This window comes from Aquarana catesbeiana, linkage group LG06 (assembly GCF_042186555.1).
Source record: "Aquarana catesbeiana isolate 2022-GZ linkage group LG06, ASM4218655v1, whole genome shotgun sequence".
Classification (NCBI taxonomy): domain Eukaryota; kingdom Metazoa; phylum Chordata; class Amphibia; order Anura; family Ranidae; genus Aquarana; species Aquarana catesbeiana.
In genome coordinates, this window is record NC_133329.1 from 37,235,023 (window position 1) to 37,248,877 (window position 13,855).

The following is a 13,855-nucleotide window of genomic DNA, read 5'->3' on the forward strand; positions in this document are numbered from 1 at the left end:
AACCATGAAACAGAGAAACATGAGACAGAAGTACAGTTAAATCACACTTGTTTAACAATAAAAGTAAAAAGAACAAATGTAGTCAAAACATAGCCAAAGTTCAGTAACCGGAACAGATAGTCAGCCAAGCCAGAAGTCAGGGATCAAAGTAGTGGAACAGCAAGCAGGATCTGGAGCCAGAAAGGATGTCAGCAAAGCTAGTCTTTAAACAGGAATGCAGGAGATAGTTTCTTGTGATGTGACCAAGGTGAAGACAGAGCTCCTCTGGACTGGACGGCTTAAGTAGGCAGGACTGATGAGCAGGATTATCAACAGCTGAGTAACTGTGGAGAGAGATGGGAGCTGGCAATTAGCCGACAGCTGAGAGGCCAGCTCAGAGAAGGAAGGGCTGAGCCCAGCCCTAACAGTACCCCCTCCTTAACGACCCCTCCCCCTCAGAGGACCACCAGGCTTGAGGGGAAAACGTCTATGAAAATCACAGAGGAGGACAAGGGCATGTACGTCCGAGGATGAGACCCAAGAGCGTTCCTCCGGACCGTACCTTTTCCAATGCACCAGGTACTGTATGCATCCATGGAACCTACTGTAGTCAACAATGGACTGTACTTCATACTCCTCAAGGTTCTCAACCTGTACTGGGTGAGGACGTGGCACCGAGGTGGTAAAGCGTTTGCAGACCAAAGGATTAAATAAGGAGACATGAAATACATTTGAAATACGCATATTAGATGGAAGGTCTAATGCGTAAGCCACCGGGTTAATCCTGCGAAGAATACGGAAAGGCCCAATAAACCAAGGTGCGAACTTCAATGAGGGAACACGAAGTCGGAGGTTGCGAGATGACAGCCAGACCCTGTCCCCAACCTGGTAGGAAGGCGCAGGCAGGCGTTTGCAGTCAGCATGGAGTCTGTACCTATCATTAGCATGACGCAATGCCTCCTGGACTTGTGCTCAAGTGGAACGAAGACCACGGAGATGCTCCTCTAATGCAAGAATACTCTGAACAAACGAGTCAGACAACATGGAAGGTTGGAAACCATAATTCGCCATAAACGGGGACAATCGGAAGCAGAATTCAAGGCACTGTTGTGAGCAAACTCTGCCCACGGTAATAGGTCTGACCAGTTGTTATGATGGTCAGAAATATAGCGACGTAGAAATTGCTCCAAGGACTAATTGGCTCGTTCTGCGGCCCCATTAGACTGTGGGTGACACACAGAGGAGAAAGCAAGCTGAATTCCCAACTGTGCACAAAAGGCTCGACAGAACCGGGACACAAAATGACTACCCCTGTCAGAGACAATCACCTTGGATAGCCCATGTAAGCGAAAGATCTCCCGAGCAAAAATGGAAGAGAGTTCCTTAGAAGTGGGCAACTTCTTAAGTGGAATACAATGACACATTTTTGAGAACCGGTCAACCACCATAAGGATAACAGTGTTGCCTTGGGAGTTGGGTAACTTCACAATGAAATCCATTGACAGGTGGGTCCAGGGCCTCTCTCCATTGGGTATGGGTTGTAAGAGGCCCACTGGAAGGTGTCGTGGAGTCTTGCTCTGAGCACACACGGAACAGGCAGCTACGAAGGCAGTTACATCAGCACGTAGACTAGGCCACCAGATTTGTTGGGAAATGGCCCAAATGAGGTGATTCTTCCCAGGGTGGCCAGCTGCTTTGGGAGAATGGTAAGTCTGGAGCACGGCAGTACGGAGACTCTCTGGGACAAAGCAGCAGTCACAAGGTTTCTCAGGAGTAGGAATGAGCCGAACACCCCCCCCCCCCCCCCCCGTTACGGTACACAGCAGAACATGCGAACAGGTCAAAAATTTGTTCGAACACGAGAACACCTTTAAAGTCTATGGGACACAAACATGAATAATCAAAAGTGCTAATTTTAAAGGTTAATATGCAAGTTATTGTCATAAAAAGTGTTTGGGGACCCGGGTCCTGCCCCAGGGGACATGTATCAATGCAAAAAAAAGTTTTAAAAATGGACGTTTTTTTGGGAGCAGTGATTTTAATAATGCTTAAAGTGAAACAATAAAAGTGAAATATTCCTTTAAATTTCATACCTGGGGGTGTCTATAGTATGCCTGTAAAGCTGTAAAGTGGCCTATTTTTCCTGTGTTTAGAACAGTCTGAGAGCAAAATGACATTTCTAAAGGAAAAAAAGTCATTTAAAACTACTGGCGGCTATAATGAATTGTCAGGCCCGGCAATACAGATAAAAGTTCAGTGATAAAAACGGCATGGGATTCCCCTACAGGGGAACCCCGAACCGAAATTTAAAAAAAAATGCGTGGGGGTCCCCCCAAATTCCAAACCAGGCCCTTCAAGTCTGGTATGGATTTAAAGGGGAACCCCATGCCAAAATTTTTTAAAAAATGGTGTGGGGTCCCCCCAAAAATCCATACCAGACCCTTATCCAAGCAAGCAACCTGGCAGGCCGCAGGAAAACTGGTGACCCTGCCCCCTCTGACACAACAGGGAAAGCCATAGGAAAGTCCCCGTGTGTCAGAGGGGGTGGGGTCAAGAAGAACAAGATGGAGGAAGAAGAAGAAAACCAAAGGAAGAACAGAAGAAGATGGAAGAAGAAGCGGGGAAAGAAGAAGACATTAATAAAAGAATTGTCAAAAAATGGCTATTGTCTTTTTTAACATTTTTGACACTTTTTTTGTGAAATGGTATGGGTACATTTGTACCCCATTACCAATTCACACAGGGGGGGCGGGATCTGGGGGTCCCCTTGTTAAGCCCCCCGCCCACAGACCCCCACAACCAATGAGCAAGGGTTGTGGGGATAAGGCCCTTGTCCCCATCAACATCGGGGCAGCCTCCCCATGTTGAGGGCATGTGGCCTGGTAGGTTCAGGAGGGGGGGCGCTCTCTTGTCCCCCCCTCTTTTCCTGCGGCCTGCCAGGTTGCATGCTCGGATAAGGGTCTGGTATGTATTTTCGGGGGGGACCCCCGCCATTTTTTTTTTTTTTGGAGCGGGGTTCTCCTTAAAATCCATACCAGACCTGAAGGGTCTGGTATGGATTTTGAGGGGGACCCCCACACCATTTTTTTAAATTTTGCTGCGGGGTTTCCCTGTGGGGGAATCCCATGCCGTTTTTATCAATGAACTTTTATCTGTATTGCCGGGACCGACAATTTAGTTTTAAATGACTTTTTTTCCTTTAGAAATGTCATTTTCTTGGACTGTTCTAAACACAGGAAACATACGCCACTTTACAGGCATACTATAGACACCCCCCAGGTACGAAATTTAAAGGAATATTTCACTTTTATTGTTTCACTTTAAGAATTATAAAAATCACTGCTCCCGGAAAAAACAGGCATTTTTAAAACTTTTTTTGCATTGATACATGTCCCCTAGGGCAGGACCCAGGAGGAATCACAGGAACCGACTCCAACTTGGAAGTGGAGGAAAATTGTCGTGACAAGGCGTCAGCCCTTACATTCTTAGAACAAATGAGGCAATGTAATTGACAAGAAAAGAGCCCATTCGCCCTTCTGGGAGAGAGGCGTTTAGCCTCAGACAACAATGTGAGATTCTTATGGTCAGTAAGAACGAGAACCGGCACAATGGTACCTTCGAGGAGATGTCTCCATTCTTCCGGGGCTAAAGTGATCGCCAACAGCTCCCTCTCACCAGTCTCGTAATTGCACTCCGCAGGTGACAATTTCTTGGAAAAGTAGCCACAAGAATGCATAGCGCTCTCAGAGGTAGGACATTGAGACAGAAGGGTGCAAACACCAGTCTCAGAAGCATCAACCTCAAGAAAAAAAGGTAACCTAGGATCAGAATGTGCCAACACAGGACCAGAAACAAAGGCAGCCTTGAGACTCTCAAAGACCTTAATGGGCTCTGGAGACCAACTCTGTGGGTTACCGTCCCTTCTGGTCATATCAGTGAGGGGCTTGACCAGAGACGAGAAGTTACGAATAAACTTCCGATAATAGTTGGCAAAGCCCAGGAAACGCTGTAGAGGACATCGTTAATAAATTCCTGGAAAACTTATGGGGCGTTACAAAGGCCAAAAGGCATTAAGAGGTACTCATAATGGCCTGTTCTGGTATTAAACGCAGTTTTCCACTTGTCACCCTCCTTAATCTTCACGAGATTGTATGCCCCTCTCAAATCAAGCTTACAGAGGGGTTGTGCCTCTGTAACCAAGGATAACCAATAACAAGTGGAAACTTAGGTGAGGAAATCATTTGTAATTGGATTATCTCATGGTGAAGAGCCCCTACGGCCATAGACAATGGAACCATCTCATGAGTCACATGTTCAGGCTGTAAAGGTCTCCTATACAGGAGCCTCAATGGCAAGTGGAGTGTCACGCAGCTGCAGCAGAATCAAGTGCTTCGATACAAAAGCAGCATCAATGAACAGCCAGCAGCCCCAGCCGGACGTTTCAGCCCAAGAAAGGGTGACCAAAACCAGGGGCTTATCCTTCTGGATAACTGGGGATGAAACAACGCCACCTAAGGTCTGACCGTGACAGGACCTCAAGGTTCGGGCGTTCCCTGGACGGGTAGGACAGGACTTCAAAAAGTGACCTGCCTGGCCACAATAAAGGCACAATCTCTCCCTCCTCCTAAAGGTTCTCTCATCCGCAGAGAGATGCGTGAAACCCAAGGGCATGTGTTCACCTTCACTGCCCGACTCGGTACCAGGAGGCATGGGAGGTGAGGGAGGCACGGGTGGGACTACAAAGCTCAGGGACAAACATACAGGAGGCTTCCGCAAGCGCTCCTTAAAAGAGAGTCTTTCTCTGAGCCTGGAGTCAATGAGGATGGCAAACGTGATCAACTTCTCTAGCTCAGTGGGTATATCTCGGGCTGCTATCTCATCCTTGATGGTAGAGAACATGAGAAAAAGCAGCCACAAGGGCCTCATTGTTCCACACTTGTTTAATAATAAAAGTAAAAAGAACATAGTCAAAACATAGCCAAAGTTCAGTAACCGGAACAGATAGTCAGCCAAGCCAGAAGTCAGGGATCACAGTAGTGGAACAGCAAGCAGGATCTGGAGCCAGAAGGGATGTCAGCAAAGCCAGTCTTTGAAAAAACAGGAACGCAGGAGATAGTTTCCTGTGATGTGACCAAGGTGAAGGCAGAGCTCCTCTGGACTGGACGGCTTAAGTAGGCAGGACTGACGAGCAGGATCATCAACAGCTGAGTAACTGTGGAGAGAGTTGGGAGCTGGCAATTAGCCGACAGCTGAGCGGCCAGCTCAGAGAAGGAAGGGCTGAGCCCCGCCCCGACAGAATGGCATGGACCTGGTACCGAACTACCGTAAGACGCAAAAGTAGGGAAACATCCCTAAATCCCCCAAGTCTCCTGGCAGAGTGGCTGTACACGTGGCCAGTAAGAGCAACATGGCATCCCAGACAGAGGTCCTGGAGCGTGCACTCACGGAGCAGAGTAACTTTGCTACCCTAATACAGGCGATTACAGGCTGCCAATCCACGCTGTCAACTCTCACCACCAAGATTGACACCGTTCAGCTGGAAATCGGCCTCATCCGGCAGGAGTTTGATAAGATCTGCTAGAGGGTTACAGAGCGCCGGCTGGGTGATATGGAAGACACGGTCCGAGACCACTCAGCCTCCATGCACATTCTGCAGGTGAGAGTGTGCCCCCTCGAGTCGAGAGCTGAGGACATGGAGAACAGCAACTGATGGAACAATCTTAGGATCATAGGTTTCCCTGAGGGATCGGAAGGCTTGGATCCACCTGCATACATGGACCGGCTGCTCCACACATTTTTCCCTCAGGCGGCCTTCTCTACCTTCTTTGCGGTGGAGAGAGCGCACAGGATGCCACGACAACGTGGGTCGGCTGGCTCCCCACCACGTACCTTGATCTTCAGGCTGCTTAATTTCCCGAGACCGTGACCTGATCCTGCAAGAGGCTCGTAAGCTGCATAACATCCGTCATGAGGATACATGGCTGATGTTCTTCCCCAATTTTTTGGTGGACACCCAGAAGCTTCGAAAACCTTTCAACATGGTGACGCAATCTCTGAGAGCAAAGGCTATCAAGTATTGTATGCTATTCCCAGCACGCCTCAGGGTGCAAGATGGGAAACCACTCGATTCTTTACATCACTTAGTAAGGCATCGCAGTGGCTGAACACGCTGCCTCCACGCTGATACAACTAATCCTTGTGAGTCCACTTGTCCGTATCAGTGAGTACTACCCTGCCCCTCTCCCCCTCTAATTGCACTGTTACTTTTAATGGAGTTTTCTTCCTGCAATGTCGGCTGTGCGGGCTGTTCCTACTTTCCTTAGCCCTAGAAGCTATGGGGACTGAAGCCTTGCCTAGGACTGTCTATTCAATATTCCAATTGAACACGTTCCTGGTAAAATGGCGCATAAATAGTGGGTGCTGCGGCGATTACCAGTTGGGTTATGGAAGCATCTGACAAACGTACATCTTCGCCAGCACACCATGGATCAGCAAGAAGTTGTCCAAGAAGGTTTTTAATGGAAAGAAGTTTCATCACAAAAGAGGTGCAACGTTTCGGGGCCACGCAGGACCCCTTCACATGCCTGACGAAGGGGTCCTGCGGGGCCCCGAAACGTTGCACCTCTTTTGTGATGTAACTTCTTTCCATTAAAAACCTTCTTGGACAACTTCTTGCTGATCCATGATGTGTTGGCGAAGATGTACGTTTGCCTAGGACTGGGGCACGCTGCTGTTGACAGAGTTCTGTTGGACTGTTGGACTTTTGACTGCAGCCCACATAGCATTAGGTTCACATTTTTGCCTCCTTCACTTCTGGGGAACAAGGGGTGTTTAGCTCATGGTCTGCAACAAGTTATGGTTACCCACATGGTTTCTTTTCCTGTACACTGACTTTGCCTTTTGAGATATAACCAACTGAATAAAGATCCCACTATGTTCCCCCAGGATTTTGGCTATTCCATGATGTAACAGCCCTATTATGTAAGTTTGTGCCCCTGATTACATTCAGGAGACATCCCTACTGGTTCCTGATTATTGGCGGCATCTCCTCTGGACATGGTGTACCTACACCTTTTTGTTTTTGAAGTTGAACATATTTGGCTGCTCTCTGTTCATGACCCCAAGTAGTCATTGACTATGATTAGTTTTGGGATACAGGCATACCCTGGTTTGGGGGATGTGCGGGCTGGGGGGAGGGGGGTGTTGGAACGGGTTGGAATGGTTGCTTGTTCAAGTGAAGGAATGTATTTTATGTATTTACATACAGCATCTCACAGAAGTGAGTACACCCCCCACATTTTTGTAAATATTTTATTATATCTTTTCATGTGAGAACACTGAAGAAATGACACCTTGCTACAATGTAAAGTAGTTAGTGTACAGCTTGTATAATGTAAATTTGCTGTCCCCTCAAAATAACTCAACACACAGCCATTAATGTACTTAGAGTATCCCCTGAAAGTGAAAAGATCCAAATTGGGCCCAATTAGCCATTTTTACTCCCAGGTGTCATGTGACTCATTAGTGTTACAAGGTCCCAGGTGTGAATGGGGAGCAGGCGTGGTAAATTTGGTGTTTTTGCTCTCACTCGCTCATACTGGTCACTGGAAGTTCAACATGGCACCTCATGGCAAAGAACTCTCTGAGGATCTGCAAAAAGATCTACATGAAGATAGCCTAGTCTATAAGAAGATTGCCAAGACCCTAAAACTGAGCTGTAGTATGGTGGCCAAGACCATACAGCGGTTTAACGCAGGTTCCACTCAGAACAGGCCTCGCCATGGTCGACCAAAGAAGTTGAGTGCACGTGCTCAGCGTCATATCCAGTGGTTGTCTCTGGGAAATAGATGTATTAGTGCTGCCAGCATTGCTGCAGAGGTTGAAGGGGTGGGGGGTCACCCTGTCAGTGCTTAGACCACACACTGCATCAAATTGGTCAGCATGGCTGTGATCCCAGAAGGAAGCCCCTTTCTAAAGATGATGCACAAGAAAGCCTGCAAACAGTTTGCTGAAGACAAACAGACTAAGGACATGGATTACTGGAACAATGTCCTGTGGTCTGATGAGACCAAGATAAACTTATTTGGTTCAGATTGTGTCAAGCATGTGTGGTGGCAACCAGGTGAGGAGTACAAAATCAAGTGTGTCTTGCCTACAGTCAAGCATGGTGGTGGGAGTGTCATGGTCTGGGGATGCATGAGTGCTGCCGACACTGGGGAGCTACAGTTCATTGAGGGAACCATGAATGTCAACATGTACTGTGACATACTGAAGCCGAGCATGATCCCCTCCCTTCAGAAACTGGGCCGCAGGGCAGTATTCCAACATGATAACGACCCTAAACACACCTCCAAGACGACCACTGCCTTGTTAAAGAATCTGAGGGTAAAGGTGATGGACTGGCCAAGCATGTCTCCAGACCTAAACCCTACTGAGCATCTGTGGGGCATCCTCAAACAGAAGGTGGAGGAGCGCAAGGTCTCTAACATCCACAAGCTTTGTGATGTCATCCTCATGGAGGAGTGGCAACCTGTGAAGCTCTGGTGAACTCCATGCCCAAGAGGGTTAAGGCAGTGCTGGAAAATAATGGTGGCCACACAAAATATTGACACTTTGGGCTCAATATGGACATTTTCACTTAGGGGTGTACTCACTTTTGTTGCCAGTGGTTTAGACATTAATGGCTGTGTGTTGAGTTATTTTGAGGGGGCAGCAAATTTACACTGCTATACAAGCTGCACACTCAATACTTTACATTGTAGCAAAGTGTCATTTTTTCGGTGTTCTCACATGAAAAGATATAATAAAATATTTACAAAAATGTAAGGGCTGTACTCACTTTTGTGAGATACTGTAGCTGCTGACAAAAGTTCTTTTCTCATTGGGTGCTGTGGAGGGGTCTGGAGCTGGCCTCTTCCCAGGGTCCGGATGCTTTTATATACTTGGTCCTACCGCACCGTCCATATTATTTCTACCCTCAGCCATGGCTCTTTTACCTATTATCTCATGGAATGTCAGGGGCCTAAACTCCCAGATTAAGCACTCCTTGGTGTTTAATTTCCTCAAAACATACCGCCCTGATATATGTATTTTACAGGAAAGCTACCTAACAGGCAGTAAAGTCCTTAGCCTTAAAAAACCCTGGGTGGGTCACTATTATCATGCCACTTACTCTTCCTACGCCAAGGGGGTAAGTGTGCTTATTCACAAGTCACTCTTTTTCACTCTGGTGGATTGACATCTAGACCCTGGGGGGAAATTTGTCTTTCTCCACATGGTAATTGCAAATGTACCTATGGCCATGTACCTATGGCGGTGGTGGGACTATACAACCCCCCACCAGCATATTTAAATGAAGATTTCCCAGTACCTAGCAAATGTTTCGGATGACAATGTGGTTCTAGCAGGGGATTTCAACATGCCTCCCTGTCCTGAATTGGACAGGCTGACACCAGATGGGGCCGTGGACTCCTCGCTCTTCCGATGGGCCTCCACTTTTGGCCTTACCGACGTCTGGCTTTGGAAAAATCTCCTCCAGAGAAGTTTTTCTTGTCAGTCTGCCACTTATGCAGCCATGTCCAAAATTGATCTTGTATTTGTCAGCGTCCCTGTCCTGGCCAAGGTACAAGAGATATCTCTTCTGCCTAGGGGAATATCTGATTACACGCCTATCCTGCTATGCCTGAATGTCTTTTCTGCTGCCACTGACTGCCTGTGGCACCTGTCACGGTTCTGGATCTCAGATGAAAGGGTTGCCCCGGGTACTGAATCAGATGTACAAAGGTATTGGGACACTAACCCACCTGCCACTGACCCAGCCTCTAGCTGGGATGCTTTTAAAGCCCATGTACGGGGATACTATCAGATGAAAATCGGTCAGGTCTGACGCCAATCTGGACTGGAGCTGGCTCAGGCTAAGCAGAAAGCCAGTGCACTAGAACAACAATATATTACTGCTAGAGATGAGGTGATGCGCAGGGACCTACAGTGTGCTCTGCGCGAGGTGATGTTGTTGAGGGTTGCATCGGCCAAAAAAACAACTGTTGCATCAGTCGCAGCATGTTTTCGAACAGGGTGAGCGGACTGGTCGTCTCTTGGCATGACTGTCCAAAGAACAATCGGTTATGACAAGTATTGCAAATGTTAAAGATGCTAATGGACAGCTGGTATCTGACCCTGGAGGTATTAACGACTGCTTTGCCTCCTTCTACAGAGACCTATATTTTTCCAGGGCGAGATACACTGGACCTGAGCTCCAGACTTTTCAAGAGGACATCCAGCTTCCAATTTTGTCTGAGATGGCTCGCCGGAGAATTGACGTTCTGCTCACCCTAAAGGAAATTCAGCAGGCTATTGGTTCTATCATGCAGGCAGGGAAAACACTAGGAGATGGTGGTCTCCCGGCAGAATTTTACAAAGCACATATTGAGGTACTGGCTAGAAGGCTGTTGAAAGTACTGTCGGCCTCCTTTGAGGCCTTTTCTCTCCCTCCCTCTATGTCTACAGCTATTATTGTCATGATACCCAAACCAGGCAAGGACCCTGAGCTATGCTGCTCGTATAGGCCCGTTTCACTGCTTAACGTGGATGCGAAGATCCTTGTGAAGGTGCTGGCCACTCGCCTTAGCAAGGTCATTCTATCCTTGGTCCACAGAGACCAAAGTGGGTTTATGCCGGGATGGGGTAATGACATCAACTTGAGAAGGCTTCACACAGTCATAGACGGTGTTTCAGCTGGGGGGGGGCTTTGGGGTGGTGGCTTCGCTTGATGCCGAGAAAGCCTTTGACTTGGTGGAGTGGGAATATTCGCATTGGCAATTGAGCCATTGGCGGAGCTCTTGAGGACCTCCAGGGAGAGGTACAGGGCATCTCATTCCCCCCCCCCAGTTGAAAAGGTGTCTCTGTGACGTTACTGTACCTACATGACGCTCAACGGTCACTACAGGTGGTCTTGGCTATTATTGACCGGTTTGGGTTCTTTTCAGGAGTTAAGGGGAATTGGGACAAATCACTCCTGATCCACAGATCCCTCTACAGCAGGTATCCCGTTTCAAACGTTTAGGCATCCACATTCAGAGGGACCCTCTACGATATTTAGATGACAACTTATACCCTGTGCTCCAACAATTTATCCATCGATGTAATATATGGGAGAACCTTCCACTCACTCCGGTGGGGGGAGTAAATCTGATAAAAATGTGCTACCTCCCTAAATTCCTCTACATCTTCTGCCAATCCCCGGTCCTTATCCCAGCTGCTTACTTCGCTAAACTTGATCGCGCCATCACCTCATTTATCTGGGCGGGCTAGACCCCCCATGTGTCCAAAACCACACTGCAGCTTTTGCTGACTGAGGGTGGTTTGTCCCTGCCAAACTTCAGGAAATACTATTGGGCTGTACAATTGGTCACGGTGAGGTGGTGGTTTGCTCAAGACATTTCCAACCCGGCGGTGAATCTGGAGGCAGTTATTCTGGGGTTCTACTCTGAACTTAGCAATCTTGTATATCGAGGGCCCAGATATAGTTCCCAAGTAACCACTCCAATGAAAACAACACTTATGGCCAGGAAAGAGGGTTACCCAACATCTTAGTGAGGCAGGCACCATATATCCACACACCCCACGATGGGGCAATCCCTCTCTACCTCATCTCAGATCTTTACCAGATTCCCAGGTCTGGGCTAGATATACGATTACAAAGCTGAGTCATATCATGTCAGGAGGGCACCTCCTTCCCCTAGAGGAACTCAGGCGGCAATTTAAACTACCTTTGTGGATGTACTTTAGATATATGCAACTCAGACATGCCATACAGGCCCAATATCCTGATGGGGTTGTTCTTGCTGTACACTCAGTTGAATTCCTTCTTGCTGCCTCTGAAATCAGCTGCACGCTGTCCTCCATATACCTGAGACTTACCTGCAAAGATACCTCGAACATGCTCTGGTTGTTTGGAGTGTGGCAGCAGGACATTCCTGCTCTGACGGAGGAGGATTGGACTGAGGGTCTGCAAAATGTATCCCATTTATGATCTCAGCCAAGGACCGCTTTTTGCAATTAAAATTTTTTCATTGAGTGTACTACACTCCCTTTAGACTCTCCAGGATTTACCCGGGTGTGGATGACACCTGTCCCAAATGCATGCAGTCGGTGGGAACTTTCATTCATATGGTGTGGGAATGCCCCCATATTCAAACCTTCTGGCAGGCAGAGGTCGCTGACTTAAATAGGGTTACAGGCCTCTCTCTAGACAGGGACCCACTTGTCTTTCTACTGGGCATCACTGACAAACTGGTAACCACCAAACACACTAAACTCTTCACATTTTACGCGGCCTACTATGCTAGGAAGACGATTCTGTCAAGATGGAAGCTCCCGGATCCCCCCAGCTCTCAGCATGGAGAGCACCTATTAACGCTGTTCTACCCCTATATGAACTTACTTTTATGGGATGCAACTGCCCTCAGAAATTTGACAAAATCTGGGCAACCTGGGTCCTATCCCCATACAGTTATGCCCCGTACACACGGTCGGACATTGATCGGACATTCCAACAACAAAATCCATCTGATTTTTTCTGATGGATGTTGGCTCAAACTTGTCTTGCATACACACGGTCACACAAAGTTTTCGGAAAATCCAATCATTCTGAACGCGGTGACGTAAAACACGTACGTCGGGACTATGAATGGGGCAGTAGCCAATAGCTTTCATCTCTTTATTTATTCTGAGCATGCGTGGCACTTTGTGCGTCGGATTTGTGTACACACGATCGGAAATTCCGACAACGGATTTTGTTGTCGGAAAATTTTATAGCCTGCTCTCAAACTTTGTGTGTCGGAAAATCCGATGGAAAATGTGTGATGGAGCCCACACACAGTTGGAATTTCTGACAACAAGGTCCTATCACACATTTTCCGTCGGAAAATCCGACTGTGTGTACAGGGCATTAGAATACACTGAGGGAACACACAATTAACCCCTTGATCACCCCCTAGTGCTGTGGTTCTCAACTCTGTCCTCAAATACCCCCAACAGGCCATGTTTGCAGGTTTTCCTTTATCTTGCACATGTGCTTTAATTCAGTCAATGGCTTGGTATTTTGGACAGCTATTTTATCTAAGAAAAATTTCCAAAACATTGCCTGTTGGGGGTACTTGAGGACAGGGTTGAGAACCACTGCCCTAGTGTTAACCCCTTCCCTGCCAGTGACATTTACACAGTAAGTTTTTATAGCACTGATCGCTGTATAAATGGCAATGGTCCCAAAAAAGTGTCAAAAATCTCGGATCTGTCCGTCGCAATGTCGCAGTAGCGCTAAAAATCGCAGATCAGCGCCATTACTAGTAAAAATATATATATATATATAAAAATGCCATAAAAATGCCATAAATCTTTCCCATAGTTTGCAGACACTATAACATTTGCGTAAACCAATCAATATATGCTTATTGCAATTTTTTTTACCAAAAATATGTAGAAGAGTATATATTGACCTAAACTGATAAAGATTTTTTTTTTTTTTTTTTAAATTTGGGGGATATTTATTATAGCAAAAAGTAAAAAATATTGTTTTTTTTTTTCAAAACTGTCGCTCTTTTTTTGTTTATAGCGCAAAAAATAAAAACCACAGAGGTGATCAAATACCAACAAAAGAAAGCTCTATTTGTGAGGAAAAAAGGACACAAATTTGGTTTGGGTACAGCATCGAACGACCGCGCAATTGTCGGTTGAAGGGACGCAGTGCCAAATTGTAAAAAGTGCTCTGGTCAGGAAGGGGGTAAAATCGTCTGGGGCTGAAGTGGTTAAAGTACAATTCCTTACAAATAATTTGCTAAGAATTATAGCTAAGCAATTTTTACTAAGCCATGACACA

General features: G+C 46.9%; 1 protein-coding gene across 2 annotated transcripts in view; it reads right to left on the reverse strand.

Moving 5' to 3' along the window:
• The window catches only part of LOC141148312 (guanylate-binding protein 6-like), a 119,890-nt gene that overhangs the window by 75,807 nt on the left and 30,228 nt on the right, over positions 1-13,855 (reverse strand). The gene's annotated exons all lie outside the window — the stretch shown is intronic.